Source organism: Hyaena hyaena, unplaced genomic scaffold (genome assembly GCF_003009895.1).
Source record: "Hyaena hyaena isolate Hyena2069 unplaced genomic scaffold, ASM300989v1 scaffold_1091, whole genome shotgun sequence".
In the NCBI taxonomy this organism is placed as follows: domain Eukaryota; kingdom Metazoa; phylum Chordata; class Mammalia; order Carnivora; family Hyaenidae; genus Hyaena; species Hyaena hyaena.
Genome location: NW_024081723.1, coordinates 177,943 through 185,344, shown reverse-complemented (window position 1 = coordinate 185,344; position 7,402 = coordinate 177,943). Strand labels below are relative to the sequence as shown.

Here is a 7,402-nt window from a genome sequence, read left to right as displayed (position 1 = left end):
CCTCTTTGCCCTGAGATTTTATAACTCTATGAGTTAATAGTTGAGGAGTTGTCCATCCTTAAACCATACCCTCACTCTCAGTTCTATGTACACACATCAATCACATGCACTCACACTTTCGTACTTTAGCAAGTATTATTAACACTTTACAGTTTTTAGTGTTTTTTTGGCCATAACCAAAATTTATTGAAAAACTGTTGTACACCTTACAAAATTAAATATAATTACATTATCTTTGTAGATTAAGTGGAATTACTGAACTGATAAAAGTTTCTGTGATATAACACAAATTCAGGAGTATATAACACTAGTATGGATCATTAGTGTTGCTTTCTTCTAAATGAAAAGCTTTCTGTGAGTCTGGCCTTTCCTCCTCCTGGCTGGCACAACATTGTTAAACAACCTATACAAAAACCCACCATCTGATCATGGCTGAAAACCGTGGTAATCTTGTAACAACCTGGACATTTTACATCCATAAAATAGGAATCTGGGCTTTGAGCTAGCTATTTCTTTTTATGCTTTTTTTTTTCCTTTTCCTCTTTGAATGATGGGTGTAGTAAATTTCTAGCCAAAGGCATTTGATTCTTTTGTAATCCCAGCCAGTCCTTAATTCTTTTTAATTTACCGAATAGTTTTACATACGCCACCTTATTCAACCATAGCAATGATATAGGAGAGAAGGGAACAACATCATCCCCGCTTTACAAATGAAGAAACAGATTCAGAGACGGGGCTATTCATTCCTTTCTTTCTCTAATTAGACAATCTATAAGACCTACCTTAGTACCATCTTTCATGAGGAAAACATGGACTGATTAAGATAAAAATTGAATTCAGAACACTTTTATCTGAATTCCTATTGCACTGAAAGTATGTTCTATACATTTTACTACTAAACTGTTATTTTTCTTTATCTTGCCTACTGTGTTGTATAAGAAATATAGAATGAGTTAAGATGGCGGAGGATTAGGGAGACTCTAAGCTTGTCTCATTCCTTGAACACAGCTAGATAGTTATCAAATCATTATGAACGTCAAAGAAATCAACTGGAGGTTTGAATGAACAAAAACTGCAAGACTACTACCTGGTAGTAGTAGTATCACCATTGGAAGGTAAGAGGTGCTGTGAGTTTATGTGGGGAGGTACTGCTCTGGGTCCAGCTGCGTGAAGGAGCCTTCTTACTTGGGCCATTGCAAAGTAGTATAAGCAGTGGCGCACAAAATCTGAACTTTTAGCAGCCTACTACCATGGAGGAATTACCTGGCTTAAAAGTGCTCAAGTGGTGAAGCGAGGTAGAATCCCAGGAGTAACAGCATGGTTCGACAATCCATTGGGTAAGAATAAAGACTGGTTGTGCCGATGTGCTATGCTGTTTCCAGGCATGAGAGGAGACTCCTTCTGGCTGAGGGCTGTAAGCAGGGGTGTTGGTTTTCTGCTCTGTCTCGACATAAACTCTGAACAACTGCACAGTTGTGCCAGCCCCTCTCCCCCAGCGCAAATGGGCCAGCAAAAGCCTCGTGAATCCCTCTCCCAGATCCCAGAGGACCAGCATGGATCCTCACCCTTGAAATCTCTAAAATTTGGAGTTTTAAAACTCAGTCATGCCCTGAAATAAAAAGCCTGCGAGGCGCCTGGGTGGCTCAGTTGGTTACGCGTCCTACTTCAGCTCAGGTCATGATCTCACAGTACATGGGTTCGAGCCCTGCTTGGGGCTCTGTGCTGACAGCTAGCTCAGAGCCTGGAGCCTGTTTCAGATTCTGTATTTCCCTCTCTTTCTGACTCTCCCCCTCCCATGCTCGTTCGCTCTCTCTCGCTCTCTCTCTCTCTCAGAAAAAAAAAAAAAAAAAAAATTAACAACAACAACAACAACAACAACAACAACAACAAAAGCCTGGATACAGGCTGGGTGAATATGGGGCTCTGAGAGAAATCAGGGACACAAGAGGAGTGATTCATTGCTCCTCTCTGAGAGTTCCCTGAAGAATAAGGAGTGCAAACATTCAGCTCAGGAGCTACAGAACCAGGCAAAGCCATATTCATCCCAAGCTTCAGGGAGCAAAACAGTGCCAACTAGTGGAAGCTGGAGCTAATTAAACCAAGCCCTGCTTCCATGCACCCTGGAGGCACATTTGCAGCTAAACAAGTCAGTCTGAGAATCAGCACAGCCTACTCCCCTTTCCCCCAGAACCAGCACAAACAATTCCCTTGCACCAAGTCTATGGGGCATAGGGTGGAAAACTTCAGCTCTGGGGAAATAGGATCTAACTTCCATTTTACTTATTCTTTATTATTATTTTTTCATTTATTTTCTTATTTTTCAATTTATTTTTTTTACATTTTACTATTATTATTTTTATATATACACATTCTTTTCTTGTTTTTTTTTTTTTGTTTCTTTGTATTATTTTATTTTATTTTTGGATCTAGATTCTTTTAACAAGCAGACCAAAACACACCAAGAATCTGGATTTTTGGTTTTCTGGTTTGTTTGTTGCTCTTTGTTTTGTTTTGTTTTTTTTTTTTCTTTATTTCTGAGTGTTTTGTTTTGTTTTTGGTTTGTGTTTATTTTTCTTTTCTATTCTTTCTTTGCTCTTTTCTTTTCTGGACAAAATGATGAGATGGAGAAACTCACACCAAAATACAGAACAGACAATAAAACTCATGGTCAGGGATTTAATCAGCACAGATATAAAAGTAAAATATCTGAAATAGAACGCAAAACCAAAATTATAAGAATACTAGCTGCAGTTAAAAAAAAAAAAAACATAGGAGACACCAGAGAATTCCTTTCTGCAGAGAGGAAAGAACTAAATTCTAGTCAGGGCAAAACTAAATATGCTCTAACGGAGATGCAGTCTTTAATAGATGCTATGATGGAGAGGATGGGTAAATCAGAGTGGTGAATCTGTGATATAGAAGATAAAATTATGGAAGATAATGAAGTGGAAATTATGAGGGATACAAAGGCCAGAGTTCATGATATAAGACTTAGAGAACTCAATGACTTATTAAAGAAGAATAACTTTTGGATCATAGGAATCTTAGAAGATGAAGAGAGAGAAAAGGGGCAAGCTTATGTGAGCAAATTATAGCTGAAAACTTCCTTAATCTGGGGAGGAGTCACAGACATCAAAATCCAAGAAGCACAGAGAATTCCCATTAAATTCAACAAAAGCTGGCCACCAACAAGACATATCATAGTCAAATTCTCTAAATACACATACAGGGAAAGGATCATGAAAGCAGCAAGGATAGAAGTCTTTAACCTATAAGGGAGGACAAATCAGATTCACAGATCTATCCACAAAAACCTAACAATCAAAAATGAGTGGTAGGATATATTTAACGTACTAAATGAGAAAAATATTCAGGCAAGAATCCTTTATCCAGCAAGGCTATTGAGTACATTACAAGGAGAGATAAAGAGTTTCCCAACAAATAAAAACAAAAGGGGTTTGTGACCACTAAACCACCCTTGCAAGTAATGTTACAGGGGAATTATGAGTGCAGAAAAACAAAACAAAACAAGAACAAAAACAAACAAGACAAAAACAAAGAGACCAAAAGTAACACAATCTAAAAAGGACCAGAGAACCTCACCACAAACACAACATCTACAGATAACACGATGACACTAAATTCGTATTTTTCAATAATCACTCCAAATGTAAATGTAATAAATGTTCCAATCAAAGACATAGCGTATCAGAATGGATTAAAAAATGTAGATGCTGACTACAAGAGACTCATTTTAAACCTAACATCTTCAGATTGAAAGTGAGGGAATGTAGAACCGTCTCTCATGCTATGGACATCAAAAGAAAGCCAGAGTAGCCATACTAATATTGGACAAACCGGACTTTAAAACAAGACTGTAACAAGGGATGAAGAAGGGCATTATATCATAATAAATGGTCTATACATTTAGAAGATCTAGCAATTATAAATATTTATGCCCCCAACTTAAACATCCAAATATATAAATCAATAACAAACATAATGAAGCTCATTGATAATAATACCATTATTGTAGGAGGTTTTAATACTCCACTTACAGCAATGGACAGATCATCTAAGCAGTAAATCAATAAGGAAAAAAATGACTTTTAATGCACTGGACCAGATGGACTTAACAGATAAATTCAGGACATTGTATCTTAAAACAGCAGAATGTACATTCTTCTCCCCTATACATGGAGCATTCTCCAGAAAAGACCACATAGTGGGTCACAAATTATCACCCAAAAATTACAAAAGTATCAAGATCATACACTGCATATTTTTGGATCACAATGCTATGAAACTTGATGTCAACCACAAGAGAAAAATTGGAAAGTCCTCAAATACATGGAAGTTATAGAACATCCTACTAAAGAATGAATGGGTTAACCAGGAAATTAAAGAAGACATTTAAAAAAATACATGGAAGCTAATGAAAATTAAAATGGAAGACATTTTGGATGACAGTCCAAACCCTTTGGGATACAGTAAAGGCAACCCTAGCAAGAAAATACATTGCAATTCAGATCTATCTCAAGAAGCTAGAAAGGTCCACATACACAATCTATCCTTACAAGTAAAGAAACTAGAAAAGGAACAGAAAGTAAAGCCTAAAGCCAGCAGAAGAAGGAAAATAAAGATTAGAGCAGATAAAAAGACAGAATGAAACAAACAAAGACAGTAGAACAAATCAACAAAATCAAGTGATGGTTCTTAGAAAGAATTACCAAAATTGATGAACCCCCTAGCCATGCTTAGTAAAAAGAAAAGAGAAAGGATCCAAATAGATAAAATCAGGAATGAAAGAGGAGAGATCACAACCAACCATAGAAATACAATTACAAGAAAATACTTTGAAAAGTTATATACCAACCAACTGGACAATCTGAAAGAAATAGACAAATTCCTAGACACTCATACACTACCAAAATTCAAACAAGAAGAAATAGAAAATTTGAAAAGAACCAGTAACTAGCAAAGGAATTTAATCAGTAATTTAAAATCTCCAAACAAACAAGAATACTGTGCCAGATGGCTTCCCAGAGGAATTCTACCCAGCGTTTAAAGAAGAGTTAATACCAAATTAAATTAAATTATTTTCAAATTATTTGAAAAAATATAAATGGAAGGAAAACTTCCAAACTATGAATCCAGCATTGCTTTGGTCCCAAAATCAAAGACCCCAGTATAAAGGAAAATTATAGGTCAATATTACTGATAAACATGGATGCAAAAATATCTCAACAAGATATTAGCAAATCGAATTCAAGTACATTAAAAGAATTACTCGCCATGATGACCTGAGTATTCCTGAGCTGCAGGCAAAGCTGGTGGTTCAATATTCACAAGTCAATCAATGAGATACAGCACATTAATAAAAGAAAGGATAAGAACCATATAATCATGTCAATAGATGCAGAAAAAGCATTTGACAAAATACAGCATCCTTTCTTGATAAACACTCTCAACAAGTAAGGATAGAGGGAACATATCTGAACATCATAAAGGTGATATATGAAAACCCCACAGCTAATATCATCCTCAATACGGAAAAACTGAGACCCTTTTGCTGACTATCAGGAACAAGACAAGGATGTTCACTCTTACCATTACTATTTAATATAGTACTGAAAGACAGTCTCAACAATAGGACAACAAAAAGAAATAAAGGACATACAATTTGGCAAGGATAAAGTGAAACTTTCATTCTTTGCAGATGACATGTCACTCTATATGGAAAATCCAGAAAACTCCACCAAAAACTGCTAGAAATAATACACGAATTCACAAAAGTCACAGGGTATAAAATCAACGTACAGAAATCTGTTGCATTTCAATACACCAAGAATGAGTCGGCAGAAAAAGAAATCACGAAGTTGATCCCATTTACTATTGCACCAGAAACAATAACATACCTAGGAATAAACCCAAATTAAGAGGTAAAGTATCTGTTCTCTGAAAAGTATAGAAGACTTATGAAAGATATTGAAGAATACAAAAAGAAATGGAAAAGCATTCCATGTTCATGGATTGGAAGAACAAATATTGTTAAAATATCTATACTACCCAAAGCAATCTACACATTTAGTGCAATCCCTATCAAAATACCACCAGAATTCATTGCAGAGCTAGAATAAACAGTCCTAAAGTTTTATAGAACTACAAAAGACCCTGAATAGCCAAAGCAACACTGAAAAAGAAAAACAAAACTGGAGGCATCACGATTCTGAACTTCAAACTATATTACAAATCTGTAGGCATCAAGACATTATGGTGCTGGCACAAAAACAGACACATAGATCAATGTAACAGAATAGAAAGTCCATAAATGGAACTACATCTACGTAGTCAATTCATATTCAACAAAGGTGGAAAGAATATCCAATGGTAGAGTGTCTTCAGCAAAAGGTGTTAGGAAAACTGGACTGCAACATGTAGAAGAATGAAACTGGACCACTTTCTTGCACTGTACACAAAAATAAATACAAAATGGATGAAAGACCTATATCAGAGACAGGAAACCATCAAAGTCCTACAGGAGAAAACAGGCAGTAACCTCTTTAACTTTGGTCACAGCAATTTCTTATTAGACATGTCACCAAAGTTAAGGAAAACAAAAGCAAACGTGAGCTATTGGGATTTCGTTAAGAAAAAGTGTTTCTGCACAGCGATGGAAACAATCAACAAAATGAAAAGCCTACAAGATAGGAGAAGAGATTTGCAAACAACGTATCTGGTAAAGGTTTAATATCAAAAACTCCATAAAAAGTTTATGAAACACAACACCCAAAAAGCAAATAAACCAGTTAAGAAATGGGATGGGGCGCTTGGGTGGCTCAGTCGGTTAAGCATTTGACTTCGGCTCAGGTCATGATCTCACAGTTTGTGGGCTTCAGCCCTGTGTCAAGCTCTGTGCTGATATCTCAGAGTCTGGAGCTGCTTTGGATTCTGTGTCTCCCTCTCTCTGCCCCTCCCCTGTTCGTACTCTGTTTCTCTTTTTCTCTGAAGAATAAATAAAATGGTAAAAAATTTATTTTAAAAAGAAATGGGCAGAAGACATGAATAGACATTTTTCTGAAGAAGACATCCAAATGGCTAACAGATACATGAAAATATCCTCAGCATCACTCATCATCAGGGAAATATAAATCAAAATCACAATGAGACATCACCTCACACTTATCAGATTGGTCAAAATTAACAACAGAAGAAACAACAGATGTTGGCAAGGATGCAGAGAACAGGTAACTCTCTTTCATTGCTGGGGAAATACAAACTGGTTTAGCTACTCTGGAGAACAGTATGGACGTTCTAGAAAGAAAGAAAGAAAGAAAGAAAGAAAGAAAGAAAGAAAGAAAGAAAGAAAGAAAGAAAGAAAGAAAGAAAGAAAGAAAGAAAG

At 36.1% G+C, this 7,402-nt stretch overlaps 1 pseudogene; it reads right to left on the bottom strand.

The window, feature by feature from the left end:
• Positions 1-320: 320 nt before the first annotated feature.
• Positions 321-581, bottom strand: LOC120224029 (annotated as a pseudogene).
• Between the last annotated feature and the right edge of the window lie 6,821 nt (positions 582-7,402).